Source organism: Lissotriton helveticus, chromosome 7, assembly GCF_964261635.1.
Source record: "Lissotriton helveticus chromosome 7, aLisHel1.1, whole genome shotgun sequence".
Lineage (NCBI taxonomy): Eukaryota > Metazoa > Chordata > Amphibia > Caudata > Salamandridae > Lissotriton > Lissotriton helveticus.
Window position 1 is genome coordinate 177,710,065 of NC_136068.1, and position 19,491 is coordinate 177,729,555.

The window sequence follows — 19,491 nt, forward strand, 5'->3', positions numbered from 1 at the left end:
GACACAATGGAGCCCTGCACGAATACCAGCCTACCCCCCCTCCTGCTCTCTAATTCACGGGTCAGTCATGCACCTCTGATCCCCGCTCCCACCGCCATCGCATACCCCACGCTGGACAAGATCATGGCCACCCTCATCCAGGTCAAAGAAGAACTGCACATCAAAGAACTTCTCTGCACAAACCCCATACAACTCTCACCCAACCCACCAAGTAGTTCAAGCGTACTAATTACACTTGAACCACTACTTCGGACTCTTAAAGAATATGCACAGACCTTACGCTCGACCTCTTTGTTTATCTGTATTATCTGTATTTTTGATATACATCGATTTGTGCTGTTAGCTTTACTGACTTAGCTGTTGGATTAGGATCTTGTACTCTATGTAAAGCGCTCTGATATCTGCAAAGATCTTGTTCGCGCTATATAAAACTTTCAAAATAAAATAAATAAAGGCAGCCTTTTTGTATCGCAAAAAAAATGTAAATACCAGTAAATAACCTGTACATATTCAGCAATTTAGAAAGAAAAAAAAATAAGCACTTTGTGTAATTCTAAGAGCGATGGAAACTAAGATTATAATAGGATCAAAACAAGACACTATACTTGGTGATGCACAAACTATAAATATTCACTGAAATCCAATTTCCACACATGATCATTTGTGTGAAACGTAGTTTTATTTCATCAGTAAAACAGAATGTTTCTGCACATTTAGTGGCCATTTCAATGAAAACAACGATTTGGTTACATTTAAATAATATATAAAAAGAAACACTGCCAGACTCCTGTTCAATAAAGTTAGGTGGGTCACCAAACTGGCATTCTAAAAATTGTTGTGATTCCAAAGTCTGGGAAGCACTCTTGTAATGGCCTTCCAATCTACTCAGCTTTCATTTGCGAAGGGGTGAAGAAATTATGTATTCAAGGAAAGACTTGTCAGCATTCTAAGATTATTTCTTGGTAATATATTTGGTTGGGTTACTGTCGTGTCGGGAGTTTTGTTGTAGACTAGGACAAGTAATGGAATAGTTGTGATAGAATTGCCTACTGTAAGCGTTTGCTGCAGTTCAGAGAGGACTTGGCCTGGCAGTTTGGGCAGGACTGTTCCAACTGAAGCAGGGTCAAGACTGATATACATATGGCAGGGTCCAAACCGAGTTGGCAGATGTGCAAAACGACTACGGACTGATGTTTGGAGACCTTTTATTTTACATCTTGATTGAGGCAAAAAAAAAAAAAAAATATGATCTTGCACAGATTATGCTACTTTAGATGCAGTCTCAGTAAACTGTATCTTACAACGCATCACAACCAACCCTCAAAGCGAGACACCTGGCAAAAAAAATAGGCTTAGGACCACCCCACCTGTTTGTCCATTGCGATTCACACAAATAAAGGTCTCATATGTAATTTATATATTCCATCTCTTGGAAACATGCCAATTAAAACATCTCATGTATTAGACAAATTGCCTACTCATACCAGATGCTGTGGAGAAAAAAAAAAAAAAAAAAAAAAAAAAGTACTAGCTTGGAGAGAAACTAAGACATCTTTCCACTCCTCCTTCGCCTCTCCATCATATCCAAGATGCTTTACACTTATGGAAACATAGTACATTTATACAAATTCCATGTATGGTGAACGATGACTCGAGGTATGTTAGGAGAATGCTTCCATCAGTGGTGGACCTGCCAGAAAAACAATACTTCAATTAGAGAGATCACTAATGTAGACACAGATAAGCAGAGAGTTCACACTACTGTGAAGAAATATCGCTCACTGTATAGAATAGATTGATTTCTTATCCTAGACATATCTTATAACCTAATATCTTTTAATTTCGTCACTAATACAAAACCTCCCCAAATTAGCTCAACAAAAATGTTTCCTATTAATACTTCCTTTCATGAAATGCGGACTGGATCTCAGAGTAATCCTGCTTAAATACCAGCTCTTCACTAGGCTCAGCTACTGGCATTTTCTTCATCACTGATCCAGATACTGCACCAACAGACTACCCAATACAGAGCTCTGACCACTGAACAGATCAACGGAAACCTTTCCACCAACGAGCCCCAGCATTACTTAGAAAAAGGATGAAGCATGCGCATACATGGAAAGGATCAGGTGGGGGTCTTCTCCAGCCATGTCTGGGCTCGATCACTCTTGCATACTGACCCGATGGAAGATGATGACATTTCCCTTGGCATCTGCATTCCTTGCGTTACATCATCTAGTGGTCGTTCACACCTACAACAGATCAGAGTCCACATTTAAATAAAGAAGAGAAAGTGGAAATGCAGTCATGTAAACTCATCATACAAATGCAAAAGATTTTTTTTATAGTTATGGTATCTGGAACTACAACTACATAAAAGCAATCAGAGAGCAGGTTCTCTCTGGGAATTTATTCACACAGCCTGCATAGGAGACGTGCAAAATCGCTTACTCTTTGGAGAACTAGATGAAGCTTATGCTTGAGCCATTCACACACCAACATAGCAGAAGATCACCCTGCTGCATTGATCGTTCTTTTGACTACATATCTATGAGCTGAACTGAGATTTGGATCCAGGTCTGCCTCGCTTCACTCCTGTGTTCACATATAGCAAGCACATTTACCATATTCCCTAGGAAAGAGCCAAGTTTGTTTAGGCCATAGAAAGCGTTCAAATAGAGTCAACCACCACAAGACCAGATAGGACAATGAGCACAACAAGCAGAAACGTATGGCACGTTACAGCTAATTTTTTACTAAAAAATAAACTGCTCTTCTACTGGATACATGGTATGGGTCTACGACAAGTGCATCTTCAGCGAGCAATTGTTTCCAAGTTCCGCCAGAATTAGCCCTTTTCGATAAAGAGGCATTTCAATAAAGTAGCAATTTGTGTGAACACAGGCTTGGCAATCAAAATTAGAAGATCCTGTTCAGGTACACCATAGGCTTTTTTTTCATGCACCACCCAGTATTAAATGCAGAACACGTTACTGCATTTTAGAAAGAAAGACCCCAGGCTAAATTATTTAGCATAGGATATTCTTCTGAAACTGAATAATGTTTAACGCATCTAATCTACACTATAGCGGCAGGAGAAAAACAGAAGACATGGAGTGCAAAAAAAGCATTCCTATCGGAAAGAAGCTTCAGAACTACAGATCAAGTACTGGTACTCTTGCATGTGGATGTTGGCTGTGCCCAGCTTCACGGCCGCCCAGACTACCACCCTCCAACCGTTAGGGCAAGCTACATGGTGCCACCATCTACAATGCCATTACAACATGCCCCCCTGGCTATAGGGATGACAAGCTTAACGTCTTCACAGGGCCTTGCCGTACCTGTTCACAGGACACCAGACTGAAGGCAAATAAGTCTGGGCATGTAGAATCTATTTGATATCCTACACACATTAAACTACCCCCAGGCGAGCTCCAGTTTAGGGAACAGCTGAACACTCAACTATATAAACAACGCTCCATCTTGATGCAGTTAAGTCCACTTTTCATTCTCAGAATCCAGCTATCCCTCAAACCCCTGCTCTTTTTGACTCCACCTAACCAAAAGGTCCACAAGGCTATCATTACCTCCCTTCTGCTATGCTTTCCAGCCTTGTGCAGAATTCTATGAATTGACTAATTGCTTTGCGCAAGGCCACACCCATCTACTCAGTGACAGGGCTAGATCTCAGAGTAATCCTGCTTAAATACCAACTCTTCATTGGCTTCAGCTAAAAGGTATTTGCTTCATCACTGATCCAGCCACCATGACCCGACCCACCCCTCTCCCAAAGTGTAATTTTATATAGAACTCTCCACAATTCAGTTAGTTGCCCTAATCCAAACAACCCCTGAATGGGCGCCCATCTTTTCAACAAATAACGATACTTTAATTCTATTTTTGAAAACGTACTTCTTGATGTAGGAACGTCATATCAACCAGCAGCATTTCATTGGTAGACAAAGAAAGCAGAATCATCCAGCCTAGAACAAAAACAATAAAAATACAGCTTAGAATGTCATCAGTAAAATCCATAGAGACAAAATGATAGAAAGCAAGATGCAAGGGAAGAGTTCTACACTGCAAAAACTAGCAGAAATTGTTGCAGACACCCTACCTGCCCCAAACATTAGTGCAAGGATCTTCAGATTAATGCTGGGGAAGGCGGTTTGTATTCATCAAAAATCTACACCAGTGTCCACATCCAACAGGTGTCTGAATACATTAGTGTCTTCCTAATCAGCATTAACAGCCTTGAAGAAGGTTTCCTGACTTTATATTGCAAAAAAGTTGCAGAGCAGGAAGAGCACCAAGGTTTCTATTTTGCTCTGAACATCATGCCCACAGTTCTGCACCATTTTCTTTTTTTTTCTTTTTTAGAGTCACTAAACAAGCTTGCACATACCACTACCTATATACATTGCCAAATTGACCATTATGCCATCAACTGCAGACTCAAATTTAAGTTGACCTTCACCCACCTCTGTTCTAAGCATAATTTGAATTAAATGGTTACTGCCCACCCAAGGGACTCCCTTACAAGGCATCAAAAATCAGACAGAGGAATCCAATTATCAGCCACTCTAGCTGCTGTAAGAAAGCCAACCACCTCTAAATAGCCATCATTGCACAATTAAGAAAGCACAAGACGCTTTCTGACTAAATTGAAGGGTCAAGCAATAAAAGCCAGTGATTTCTTTTAAGATAGTAAAGCAGTGTTTGCATCGGGTTGCTCTCGCTCCGCTTAGCTGCATCTCCTCAACTATGCAAGATGCCATCTGACTTCGAGGAGAAGATATTAAGATGATCTTGTTGAAACTCCGAAAAAGGATTCCTGATGGCATCCCGAGAGCAGTCAGGCACCGATATTGGCAATTCTTCCCTTAAAGATCACGTCTGGCTCCCTCTCAGAGTTTGCTACTATCTTTCTGGAGGAAACTGAAAAGTCCTTTAAAGAAAGCAAACCTGGCTCATCAGATATGGGTCCTCCTCGAATTTTGATTGCCAGTTTAAAGGTCATCAATCCCATTCTGACCCTTCTCTTTAATAATTCTATTTTATCAGCTAGTGTACCCACGAGCTGAAAAACAGTCTGGTTCCCCACATTAAAAAAGCAATTGGTGGACAGATCTATATGGAGTACTTTTAGTCTAATTTCCTTCCTGCCAGCCTTCATAAAGATAGCAGAGAAGCTTATGAATGGACAACTGTCTAAATTCTTAGAACATGGTTAGCTGATGCATCAATACTAGTCAGGGTTTTGCTCTCGTTTTAGCAGGAGTCTACCCTCGTGGAGGGCACGGATTCCATCAGGCTGGCTGGTGACCAAGTGAAGCAGACTATCTGCAGTCTTTGACAGCGTCTCATTCCATGCTCTTCCAATGTATGGAAGACATAGGTGTTTACGGCTCTAGTCTGGATTCACTCTTTTGACAAGTCATTCGGATGGGTTGCCACGGAACCCAAGCTGATAAATCTGAGTCTTAGGATTTTGTCCTGAGCCAGACTTCATTATTTGACCTCCCTGGTCGAGTCTTTTGGTGTCCAGAGTGTATTTTAAGTCGATGGCACCGCTCCTCCTCAGACTATACAAGAACTACCCTAACACTTAGCAGGGTTAAGACGTGCCAGACGTCTGATTTTCAATGGATACAGGTAAGCAATCTACAGTGCTATGACAAAAAACGGAGATCCTGTTATTGATCTCTCCACCACTACCCACCCTCATCTGGGACCGGATTGCAGGCTTAGCTACATCTCTCCCCCTCCTGCTACTATAGTGCGCAACCTAGGGGCTCAAGTTTGATTAGATTTATTTAGGCCATAAAGTTGCAGCAGTGGTGGGATCTTCTTTCCGACGACTAAAGATAAAAAAGAAATAAATGCATTTTCTTCCCATGCAGGTTCAAAAGACAGCTATGCATGCTCCCATCACTTCCCAGCTTGATTATGCCAACACCCTCTTGACTGGTCTTCTGGCTTATCTGCTGAGAAAGCTTCAGTTAGTCCAAAACGCAGTTGTATGGCTGTTACTAAAAGTACTCGGACATGCGCATATTCGCCTGCAAAGAACTTCACTGGTTGCCCACCAAGGAGAGATTCCAGTTTAAATGTGTTATTTTTTGCTCATGGAGTCTTCAAGCAGTCTGGTCCAAGATACCTGGCTGATAGGCTCTTTTCCTACCAGCCTGTAAGCACTCTTCGCTCCTCAGGAGCGGTGCCGCAGTTGTGCCTGGTTTTAGGAGAAAAGGAAGGGGTGGCAAGTCTCTCCTTTTGTGTAGGCCATGCATGGAATGCCCTTCCTATGAATCCATAGGTTATGAACAATGAACTTTTCTTCAGACGCATTCTTAAAACCTGGCTATTTTATTCGGTCTATCAGTAAGCTGGTTGCACTAAGTCTGTGATTAATCTTTAAGTCCGGTAGCTGTGCGCTCTATAAATCTGTGATGTTTGACCTTAAAAAACTAATTGGAAAAATGAGTACAACTCCAATTGAAAAAACACATTGATCAGTTTGACCTCCTCAACCCTCATCAATCAGGCTTCCGAGCAGGGCACAGTACTGAAACTGCTATGACGCATAATTGATGACGCCCTCCAAATCCTAGATCAAAACGATACCTGCCTCATCCTTCTTGATCTCTCCTCAGCATTTGACACCGTCAAACACGAGAACTTACTAGAGCTGTTAAACACCAGAATGGGTCTATCTGGGACTGTTCTCAAGTGGTTCACTTCCTTTCTGCATAACCAGTCTCAGAAATTCAAGAGCAACAACTTGATGTCCCCACCAGTGCCTGTAACATTAGGCGTCCCACAAGGATCTTCCCTATCCCCAACATTGTTCAACCTAGTCATGGAACCTCTCACCACCTTGTTACAAGCATCTAATGTACACTTTCACATGTACGCCGACGACACCCAACTATATCTCAAATTACAATCCCCCAAAGACCTCAAACTTCTGAACTCAACGCTCAGAAACACCCAATCATGGCTTGCCGATAATCACCTCAAACAATGCTCTGAAAACTGAGTTCCTTCTGATCTCACCTCCCGCGAAATTCTCCACCACTCAAACTTGGCTTAAGCACCTAACTGCACTCAATGTCCAACCTACCATCGTGGACTCAGCGAAATCTTTAGGCATAACACTTGACGCCAATCTCAACATGCAGCAGCATATCAGCAAGGAAACTAAGAGAGTCAATTTCCAATTCAATACCTTGAGGAAACAAACCCTTCCTCCCAGCCAAGGACTTCCAAACTGCCGTACAAGCCCTAGTCATTCCTCGCATAGACTACGGTAGTGTCGCCCTCAGCAGACTCCCCCTATCTACAACTGCACCCCTAAGAGCCTCTTTGAACGCTGCAGCGAGACTCATTACTGGATCTAAAAAACTCGCATATTTACCCTGACTTAAAATCCCTGAACTGGCTGCCTTTTGAAGCCAGAATACATCTGAAAATTGCCTGCATGACACACAGGGCTGTACACCACAACTCACCCGGCTACCGCACTCAGAAGTTGACAATATCTGGTGGCTCAAGAACCACTATAAGCACAAAAATCTTCTTCTGAAATCTCGAAAATTCCGGAAGGAAAAAACATATAAACGCTCCTTTTCAGGAATGGCACCCAGGATCTGGAATTCACTCCCTCCAGAAACCAGGCTTATCTCCTCCACTACATTTTTTAAGAAAGAAGTAAAAGCTATCCTCATGGCTAAATTCACCTGAACTTTTACTTTGGATCTATTTGAGACTCTGCACCTATTTGTTTATCTGACTGTCTATTTGTATTATTGGTTTATCTGATTGACTATGCTCCCTCGTGTACCTACCCTATTTTGCTACTCATTACCTACAACTATTCTGTGCTCAAAAGTCTGGTAATCACGTTTGCGCTATATAAAACTTTCAAAATAAATAAAAAATAAATGGCACACTGTTGAATACAACCGTAAAAGGAAACCAACATAATTAAATGTTATTTTTCCGAATTAACCAATAAACTGCTGAATAAATCGGATTAATGAAAATAATTCAATTACTTGACCAAGACCACACACACACACACACACACACACATCTGGATCATCAGAGTAATCCTGCTTAGGTACCAATTCTTCATGGAGTTCAGGAATTGGCAATGTGTTCATCACTGATCCAGCCACTTGCTTTTGCGAAAGCAGGCATTTACCACATAAAGAATGTCCCTTAGGCCCACAGCCCTTAAACATGTACCGTTCGAAATCAGATCATGGATTCCAAGCCCGCCATCATCATCCTATATGGCTGCACATACTTAAAATTCGGGTCTCATTGACTCACCTTTTCCAGGGAAATGGCCATGTGCTGCAGACTGAAGGTATCGGCTGTGCTCCTTTTCTTAGTCAGCATCCTTCTAATGCACCCCAAAAGGTTGCAAAAATAGCCCTAAATAAATGTTACAAAAATGCAATCATTGAAATGGAAAAGGTGAGAATTTCAAATTTTAACAGACTGCGAGAATAGGTTACTAAAAGGGAACTGGGTTTGTAAAAAGCAGATACAACCATTGCAAATTGGAAGAGTTTTCCTAGAAAGCTACATAAAGGAAACGTCAAGGTCCCAACAAACAGAACGGTGTCTGAGGTTAAAAGAAGTTAAACAGGAGATTCAATCAAGGGCATTGGACCATAAAATGATACAGTGGAGAGTCACTACATTGTAACTCCTAAAAGCATTTCTTCCTGGACACCAAAAGCCAATCCATGACGGGCTGTTTACTTCCCACATTATACACTAGCAAAGCATGCCCCGTGATTCGGGGTGAAAGTCACAGATTTCAAGTCTGTGCTGAGCAGCAACTGTTATCCTGAAGGGTAAGGCAAATTATAATGTACTTGACAGAAACTGAATAATGATTATAGCACACAAGCCAAACCGGTATCGTGTGGGTGCTTGAATACCAACTAGCTTGTCACTTAGACCCTATGGTATTGCAAACAGCCACAAATGCAGGGCTGCTCACTTTTTTTTTTTTTTTAAGAGCTCAATTGTACTGTTACGTATTTTGAATACGCAGCACAACACAGGACTCCTTTAAGTCAGTGTGCTGGAAGCAGCAGATTTTCTATCACATATAAAGCTCTTTATCAGAACTCTTCACCAAAAGTAGCACATAAATTAAAAGTCCGAAAAAGAGCCAAAAAAACGCACACCCCTGAAATCCCACCACACAATCATTTTTCAAGTAATGCTCAGAATATAAAAGCACAACTACTGACTGCCCCCCCCACATATACACTCACCTTTGTGAATTTCTAGGCACGAACACAATTCGGAGCAGCCGAGTTGTAGCCTTAGTGTTATCATGCTTGAATCTTCAATGAGCTCAGAAATTGCCATTATATACCCCTGATAAAGCCACAACTACTTGAAAAAAAGCCACAACTACTTGAAAAAAAGCCATGTGCTACAGAAATACTAAATTCTAAAATCCAGTTCACAGTCTACAGTCAAAATTAAATCATAGTTCCTGAGCTCACCCCACTGTAAAAAGCATGTTGCCATTTCTGGCTGACCAACACTCAAACTGTCCTCTTTCTCTACTCACCTATTCTAGCACGATGTGTTCTAACCAGATCATGGTCTGTTGGTGGTCCTCTTCGTGGGAAACGTCCTTCAAAACGCATTCCAGATATCAAAACCTGCAGGTCTACATAACAAGAGGAACGTAGAAAATGAGTTTATAAACCATGCACAGAATTAAATCAGAATTTGAGGGGGGCTGGAAGATTCTTAAAGTACACAGCCACGATGGGAGAGTAGACGATACTTGCCTACACTCCCTCCAAATTCTAGTGTTACGCATTTAGAGCTATATTCACACAAATACAGCCTCAACAATAAACTACGAGGTGTTCAAGATCTCAGAGTAATCCTGCTTGTATACCAATTCATCATGGGCTTCAGTGAATGGTATTTCTCCATCATGGATCCATGAAACAGTGCGGTTTTCATATTCTACATTACAACCACTGGAAAACAAGGCATCCTTACCTGGAAGAGAGGGCAGGTGGTCGACCTCCCATTGTGGCTTTATAATAGGACGACGCTCCTGTGATCGTGTGCAAACCAAACACCGTCCCATATTACCTGAAAGGGAAGACCGGTATAATTATTATTAATGTAGAGCACACTTATTTAAACACCAGTTTCTAGCCCTCATTCTATCTCCTACAAACGAAAATAGTGTTTAAAATGCAGAACGCATTACTGCATTTTAGAAAGACAAAGACGACCCAATGCTAAATAATTTATCATAGGATATTCCAGCATTCTTCTGAAACTGGATACAATTTGACGCATCTACCCTACACTATATCAGCAGGAAAAATACAAAAAAAAAAAAAAGGGAGACATGGAGTGCAGAAAAAGCATTCCTGCCAGAAAGAAGCTTCAGAACTACAGATCAAGTCCTGGTACTCTTGCATGTGGATGTTGGCTGTGCCCAGCTCCACGGCCTCCCAGACTAGCACCATCCACCAGTTAAAGGCCACCCTTCACGCTGCCACCATCTACAGAGCCATCACAAAATGCACCCCTGGCTACCGGGATGACAAGCTTAACGTCTTCACCGGGCCTCGCCGTACCCGCCGACAGGGACACCAGACTGAAGGCAAATAAGTCTGTGCACGTAGAATCTATTTGATATCTTACACACATTAAACTACCCCCCAGCCGAGCTCCAGTTTATTGAACAGCTTAACAGTAGTGCGCTATACAAGTATCAATTTACAACACTCAACTATATAAACGCTACATCATGATGCAGTAAAATCCACTTTAAACTCTCAGAATCCAGCTATCCCTCCACCCTCTGCTCTTTTTGACTCCATCTTACCAAAAGGCCCACAAGTCTATCCTTACCTCCCTTCTGCTATGCTTTCTTGCCTTGTGCAGAATTCCATTAACTGACTAATTGCTTTGCGCAAGGCAACACTCATCTACTCCGTAACAGGGCCAGATCTCAGAGTAATCCTGCTTAAATACCAACTCTTCATTGGCTTCAGCTTAAAAGGTACGTGCTTCATCACTGATCCAGCCACCATGACCCGACCCCCCCCCCCCCAAGTGTAATTAATATAGAACTCAAGACAATTCAGTTAGTTGCCCTAATCCAAACTGTGTGCCCATCTTTTCAACAAATAACAAGACTTCAATTCTATTTTTGAAAACGTACTTCTTGATGTAGGCAAGTCATATCAACCAGCAGCATTTCGTTGGTAGACCAAAGAAAGTCGAATCAGCCGGCCTAGAACAAAGACAATAAAAATACAGCTTAGAATGTTATCAGTAAAATCCATACAGACAAAATGATAGAAAGCAAGATGTGGGGGAAGAGTTGTACACTGTAACAACTAGCAGAAATTGTTGCAGACACCCCACCTGCCCCAATCAGTAGTGCAAGAATCTAAAGAGTAATACTAGGGGAGGGGGACTGCTCAAAGTAAATTTTATTTATTCATTAAAAATCCACACCAGTGACCACATCCAACAGGTGTCTGAATCCATCAATGCATTAGTGCCTTCCTAATCATTTACAGCCTTGAAGGTTTCCCGACTTTATATTGCAAAAAACGTTGCAGCAGCAGGAAGGGGAGCAACAAGGTTTCTATTCCCACATTTCTGCACCATCTTTTTTTGAGAGTCGCTAAACAAACTTGCACATACCACTAACTATATACATTGTCAAACTGACTATTCCATCAACTGCAGACTCAAATAAAAGTGGACATGGTTTGCCCACCTCTGTTCTAAGCATAATTTGAGCTAAATGGTTACTGCCCACTCAAGGGACTCCCTTACAAGGCATCAAAAAGCAGACAGAGGAATCCAATCAGCAACTCTAGCTGCTGTAAGAAAGCCAACCACCTCTGAATAGCCATCATTGCACGATTAAGAAAGCACCAGCCGCTTTCTTTGCTGACCAAATAGTAGGGTCAAGCAATAAAAGCCAGCGATATCTTTTAAGATAGTAAAGCAGTTTTAGCATCTGGTTACTCTCCCGCTACCCTTAGCTGCATCTGCTCAACTCTGAAAGATTCCACCTGACTCAGAGAAGACATCAAGATCACTGATCTGGTTGAAACTCCGGAAAAGGATTCCTGATGGCAACCCTGAGAACAGTCAGGCACCGACATTGGCAAATCTTCCATTTAAGAACAGTCTGTCTCCCTCTCAGAGTTTGCTACTATCTCTGGAGGAATCTGAAAAGTCCTTTAAAGAACGCAAATCTGGCTCACCAGATATGGGTCCTCCTCGAATTTTGATTGCCAGCTTAAAGGTCATTAATCCTATTCTGACCCTCCTCTAAGAATTCTATTGGCAAGTGTACCCACGTGCTGAAAAACCGAGGATGGTTACCCCTATGGGAAAAAAAAGCAATTGGCGAACAGATCTGTATTGAGCACTTTTAGTCCAATTTCCTTGCTGCCAGCCTTCATAAAGATAGCAGGGAAGCTTATGAATGGACAACTGTCTACATTTTTAGAACATGGTTAGCTGCTGCATCAATACCAGTCAGGGTTTCACCCTTGTTTTAGCAGGAGTCTACCCTCGTGGAGGGCACGGATTCCATCAGGATGGCTGTTGACCAAGCGAAGCAGACTATCTGTGGTCTTGGACTGCGTCTCATTCCACGCTCTTCCAATGTCTGGAAGACATATGTGTGAACGGCTACTGAAGATAAAAAAGAAAAATGCATTTTCTTCCCATGCAGGCTCAAAAGACAGCTATGCATGCTCCCATCACTTCCCTTCTTGATTATGCCAACACCCTCTAGATTGGTCTTTTGGCTTATCTGCTGAGAAACCTTCAGTTAGTCCAAAATGCAGTCGTATGGCTGTTACTCAAAGTACTCCGACACGCACATATTCGCCAGCAAAGAACTTCACCGGCTACCCACCAAGGAGATTCCAGTTTAAATGTGTTTATTTCTTGCTCATTGAGTCTTTAACCAGTCTGGTCCAAGATACCTAGCTGATAGGCTCTTTTCCTACCAGCCTGTAATCGCTCCCTAGGAGCTGTGCAGTCTGTTGTGCCTTGTTTTAGTAGAAAGGAAGGGGTGACAAGTATTTCACCTTTTGTGTAGGCCATGCTTGGAATGCCCTTCCTATGGATCCATAGGTTATAAACAATGAACACTGCTTCAGGCTCAATCTTAAAAACCTGGCTATTTTATAAGGTCTATCAGTAAGCTGGTTGCACTATGACTGACTAATCTTGGAGCCCGGAAGCCATGCGCTCTATAAATCTGTGATGGATGGACCTTAAAAACCAATGGCATACTGTCGAATATAACCACAAAAGGAAACCAATAATTACATTTTATCTTTCTGAATTAACCAATAAACTGCGGAATAATAAACCAGAGAATACTGAAATGAAACTCAAGTACTTGACTAAGACCACACACAGACACAGATCTGGATCTTCAGAGTAATCCTGCTTAAGTACCAATTCTTCATGGAGTTCAGGAATTGGCATTTTGTTCATCACTGATCCAGCCACTTACCACACAATGACCCTTAGGCCCACAGTCCTTTAACATGCACAGTTAGAAATAAGATCATGGATTCCAAGCCCGCCATCAAGCAAATCATCCTATATGGCTGCACATACTCAAAATTCGGATTTCATTGACTCACCTTTTCCAGGGAAATGGACACTTGCTGCAGACTGATCAGGTCCCGGCTGTGCTCTTCTCCTTAGTCAGCATCCTTCTAATGCACCTTCAAAAGGTTGCAAAAATAGCCCTAAATAAATGTTACAAAAATGCAATCATTGAAATGGAAAGGTGAGAATTTCAAATTTGAACAGACTGCGAGAATCGGTTACTAAAAGGGAACTAGGTTTGTAAAAAGCAAATACAACCATTGCAAATTTGAAGAGTTTCGCTAGAAAGCTATATAAAGGAAACGTCAAGGTCCCAACAAACAGAACGGTGTCTGGGGTTAAGAGGTTAAACAGGAGATTCAATCAAGGGCATTTGTACATAAAATAATACAATGGAGTCACTACATTGCAACTCCTAAAAGAATTTCTTCCTGGACTCCAAAAGGCAATCCTTGGCGGGCTGTTTACTTCCCACATTATACGCTAGTAAGGCATGCCAGGTGATTCGGGGTGAAAGTCACAGATTTCAAGTCTGTGCCGAGGAGCAACTGTGAAGGGGGAAGGCAAATTATCATGCACTAGACAGAAACTGAATAATTATTATTTATACAGCACACAACCCAAACAGGTAGCATGTGTGGCTGCTTGACTACCAACTAGCTTGCCACTTAGACCCTATGGTATTGCAAACAGCCACAAATGCAGGGTTGCTCACTTTCTTTAGAGCCAATTTGCACTACTACGTATTTTGAATACGCAGCACAATACAGGACACCTTCAAGTCAGTGTGCTGGAACCAGCGGCTTTTATATCACATATAAAGCTCTTCACCAAAAGAAACACAAATTAAAAGTCCTAAAAAGAACCAAAGAAATGCACACCCCTGAAATCCCACCCCACAGTAATTTTTCAGTGTGATGTCCAACTACCGCCCCCCCCCCCCCCCCATACACTCATCTTTGGAAATTTCTAGGCACGATCATTCCGTGCAACAGAGTTGTAGCCTTGTTATGATTGAATCTTCAAGGAGCTCAGAAAGTGCCATGTTATTCACCTCTGATAAAGCCACAACAACTTGAACAGCCATGTGCTACAGAAATACTAAATTCTAAAATCATGTTCACAGTATGCAGTCAAAATTAAATCAGTTCCTGAGCTCACCCCACTGTAAAAAGCATGTTGCCATTTCTGGCTGACCAACACTCAAACTGTCCTCTTTCTCTACTCACCTATTCTAGCACGATGTGTTCTAACCAGATCATGGTCTGTTGGTGGTCCTCTTCGTGGGAAACGTCCTTCAAAACGCATTCCAGATATCAAAACCTGCAGGTCTTCATAACAAGAGGAACGTAGAAAATGAGTTTATAAACCATGCACAGAATTAAATCTTAAAGATTAGGAGGGGTGGGGGTAAGGAAGAATCTAAAACTACACAGCCACGATGCGAGAGCAAACGATACTTGCCTACACTCCCTCCAAATTCTAGTGTTCAGCATTTAGAGCTATATTCACACAAATACAACCTCCACATTAATCTACGATGTGTTCAAGATCTCAGAGTAATCCTGCTTGTATACCAAGTCATCAAGGGCTTCAGTGAATGGTATTTCTCCACCATGGATCCATGAAACAGTGCGGCTTTCATATTCTACATTACAACTGCTGGAAAACGAGGCATCCTTACCTGGAAGAGAGGGCAGGTGGTCGACCTCCCATTGTTGCTTTATAATGGGACAACGCTCCTGGGATACTGTGCAAACCAAACACCGTCTCAAATCACCTGAAAGGGAAGACATGTACAATTATTATGTATTGTAATCTTGTATATGTTATGTAATCTTGTATAGCGCATGGCTACCCCAGCAACAGGGCGTCCCAGCGCTTGCGGACATGCCTACCACTAATGCGACAGAGGATGTATTAGATGGATGCAAACAACCAAGTTTTTATAAGTTTGCGGAATAACAGATGTATTAATGTACAGCACACTTATTTAAACACCAGTTTCTAGCCCTCATTCTATCTCCTACAAATGAAAATAGTGTTTAAAGTTGTTTTAAGCTAGGATTGTACTGCACTGGTGTACTTCTCAATATATGCACAATCACTTAAAATTATTGGATAATGCTATGCTCAAATATTGGGGCCCCGAAAGGGGACTGAATCAATAAAGTGGACTTGATTTTCACACGTTTGCTGCCTTACAGTGCCACCAAGCGGCCGCTAGAAATACTGCAGCAGTGTTGAAGACTACAGGAGCACAGCTTTAACCAATCGTTGAACAAGCATTGGCAACGCCAATCGGTCTCGCTTGTAGACAGAGTGGTACTGCTAATGCGCGTATTACTGGCCTGCATTGCTAATGCTGGTTATAACCGGCCGCTATCAGTCGCTGTATTACACAGATGACCACCAGATCTGAACGCCCCATACACAACATGCCCACACCCGCCATTCCGCGTTATTTTCACATGCCGGTGTGCACTGTTGCTAATTATACAGGGGGTCTCAAAGCTCTGGGATGTGAAAACAATACAAACGTGGGGTTCGAACTTCCCCTTAAATATCACGTGCACCACTCAATGTTACACATTTTTAGAATTAGAGGTACAGTGGGAACTGCAGAGCAAATGATCAGTAATAGCGGTTTAAACCAGTAACCGCCGCGCCTGTTACCCTTCTGCCTACTAGACCCATTGGCTGCACCTCCATCCATCCTAATCGTGCTGCTCCCATTTTCCTGCCCGACTACCGTTATCAATAGCCACTGCCCTCTCCTACATGCCCCCGCCACCCTTTCAGTACCATCAGAGAAAACGCCAATCCAATGGCGGCGGAGCACGAACTGAACTCTGCTCCTTAACTGTAACCTGCGCGTGAGGCCGGAAGCCGGTCCCTCCGCTCCAGCTTCAGGAACACGGCGCGCGCTCCAGCCCAGCCCCAAAGCTCCCTGCCTGCTCGGTAGATTCCATCGCCCACCCTTACCGCAGGCAGTCTTCGGATGAAGGAGATATCCAACCGATTGGATTTATATAACGAAGCAACGTGCAGCAGCAGCAGTCTCAGCGGAAAAAGGAAAGGGAAAGGCGTCAGCACCGGAAGTTCAGACAATCCCAGTTTCCGCTGCCTCACTTCCGGTCCTTAGGATGTTTGTTTGAAGTCTCTGGGGATTATGGATTACTCAATTGTAATTTTTACCTATTCATATTTATTTCTTTGTAGATTTATATAGTGCGAACTCGACCCGAAGGTGTCGGAGAGCTTTACACGAGCACCAGTTACGTTACACAAGGACACATTCTTTTTTGTTAAGCACGGGGAAGTGATTTGCCCAGAATCACAGGATGCTGAGCCGACGCCGAGGCTCGCGCCTGGTTCCACAATTCCAAAGTCGGCAGCTCGACCCTTGGAAGTATTGTGATTACCAATGTTGTGTATCTTGGCCGTTTATGTTATTACCTTAATAATATGTTTTGAACTAAAAAGTAACTATCATTTAAAACAATAACAATTGAAAGCGTTAGTAGCATTTTGATAACACCAGAGACAGACGTGTAAATGAAGTCCAATTGATGATGTTCCTGATAGGCAAGACTGGGAAGTTCAGAAGCATTCTCAGACCTGTCAGTCTTGGAAACAATGTGTGATGTAGGCGTAGAAGCATAGCACAAGTCCCAAACGAGCATTGGCAAAACCAGTCGGTCTCTGCAATCCGAGAGCTATTGGCCCTGTCAATGTCTTTTAGCCATGTCCAATAGCAGCATTGCTGCTTTTCAGCATGTCTGAAAGTCATGGAAAAAAGCACCGTGACGCAGCTATCCTTACTCTTTAATTTAAGAGTACATGTCTAGAAGAGACAGTGCATGTGCTGTCTAGCCGAGACCTATAAGTAGAGGGAAGTGGCCACGGGAGAGCTCACCAGCAGGAAACAGGCATTTGAGAGTGGCTTTGAAGCCATTAAATGGTAAGTAATGGACGGCCTCCAAGTCCACTAATAGTAAACATGTCTTGAAGAGCCTTAAAAATGATACCCAGCTTTCCTGTATAGACAGTGGAATCTGCATTTTTAGATAAGCGCATGGTTAACAACGCTAGGCAATCGGAAACAGAGCATGTTTTAAATGAAGGATCAGAACAGCGGTCGAAGTGCATTAAAAAACGTATGGGAACTGTGATGCTGCATGCAGTGTGGGCGTGGTCAGTGAGCATGGGGGCAGGGCTAAAGGTGTGGTTAAAAAAATCTGTACTTTTTTCGTCTTTAACTGTCAGGTAGCTACATATAAGCACGGAGGCACTTTGTACTTTTTTGAACAGCAGCGGTATCTTTGGGACTTAAGCCTACATCTCGCCGCACCCGCTCCGCGGGTGCCGCTTCGTCTTTCCAGGCTCCAGGGTCATTGCTGAAGGGCTGCATTAAAGGAAACCGGGTGAGTGTGGTCAGCGGGGCTGCGAGCGTGCAGGGGGACTCCAGTTCCCAGGAGCCCCTGCAAGACCATCTTCGACCTTCCGGTCCGCTCTCCCTGCTGCCACGCCCCCCGTCCTTGTGTGGCCTCAAATACTTCCCTGACCCCTACATCTGTGGGACGCTACTACAAGCACGGAGGCACTTTGTACTTTTTTGAACAGCAGCGGTATCTTTGGGACTTAAGCCTACATCTCGCCGCACCCGCTCCGCGGGTGCCGCTTCGTCTTTCCAGGCTCCAGGGTCATTGCTGAAGGGCTGCATTAAAGGAAACCGGGTGAGTGTGGTCAGCGGGGCTGCGAGCGTGCAGGGGGACTCCAGTTCCCAGGAGCCCCTGCAAGACCATCTTCGACCTTCCGGTCCGCTCTCCCTGCTGCCACGCCCCACGTCCTTTACGCTTCCCTATTTGTTGTTCTAGCTCTCCCGCAGCGCGGGACGCAGCCCGGGGCGAAGAGCGGGCAAAGAGCGGGCCGTTTGAGGCCGTTCGAGGTCTAAGAGGGCTGGGCTGGGCCCCCCCCCCTGGTTGGTGCATTATACAGTTTTATTTTTATGTACTGTTATTTATTCACTTGTATCCTGTAGAATGTGCTCACGGGGTAGTCGGAGTAAAACCCTTATGGCTGCGAGTAATTCCAATAGAACCCTGGATGATTTCCTAGTCAAAACCAATTTGGCTATTGACGAGGAAATCAGTAAAATGCAGCACAGGGTCTCCCTGGACCTTGAAGCTGCAAGAAGATTATCAGAGCATATAGCTAGCACTAAAAAATCTTCCCTGGGGAATATTGCTTCTGCCCGTACTCCTGATCGTACAGCAGCTCCCCGGTCTCTGATTATAACAGCAGCTATCCATCCCGCACCCCCAACTACTTTTCCAAATTCCCCTCCTAACCCCCAACTCATTCCAGTGCAACAAAACAAGGACCCTGCCCCACTAACCAGTGCTGCTGGCTCTTTCCCTTCGCCCATAATTAATTTAGCTAAGAGAACGTGTAGTGCCAGGAAAGCAGCAATCTATAAAAAGAAATGTCTTGCCAGATCCATTTATGCTCGGAAAAAAGCTAGAATTGCAAGATCACAGTTTTTTAATAGTAGACGGGCCATGGGTTCTCTTGGGATGAAAGATGACAGCTCTAAAACTATTCCCAGTGTTTTGGGTGGGGAAGCCGCTCCTGACCCATATAGTTTGGTAGAAGATAATATCACCATCACCTCTCCAAGAAGGAACAGTGTGAACAAACTGGAGGGTCGGCTGAGTGGACCTGCACACGATAGGGAGGGTGATGGAGAATTTCTTAAAATAGTTTGGGGCACGTTAAAGCAATTACTCTCCCCCTTGGAATTGAGGCTTTCTCGCATAG

The 19,491-nt window shown here is 43.2% G+C and overlaps 1 long non-coding RNA gene across 3 annotated transcripts; it reads right to left on the reverse strand.

Moving 5' to 3' along the window:
• Nucleotides 1-1,191: 1,191 nt before the first annotated feature.
• LOC144768313 (uncharacterized) lies at nt 1,192-16,767 on the reverse strand. Of its 3 annotated transcripts, none has more exons than XR_013598529.1 (11): nt 16,654-16,767; nt 15,353-15,448; nt 14,898-14,999; nt 13,701-13,808; nt 11,234-11,305; nt 10,051-10,146; nt 9,605-9,706; nt 8,338-8,442; nt 3,913-3,983; nt 2,181-2,252; nt 1,192-1,690 (listed from the first exon to the last, which is right to left on the reverse strand). It is a non-coding gene; the product is annotated as an uncharacterized LOC144768313 (long non-coding RNA). The 3 variants fall into 3 exon arrangements; XR_013598527.1 differs by lacking the exon at nt 16,654-16,767 and adding an exon at nt 16,345-16,421; XR_013598528.1 differs by lacking the exon at nt 16,654-16,767 and adding an exon at nt 16,345-16,421 and having other exon boundaries at nt 2,116-2,252.
• Nucleotides 16,768-19,491: the final 2,724 nt, after the last annotated feature.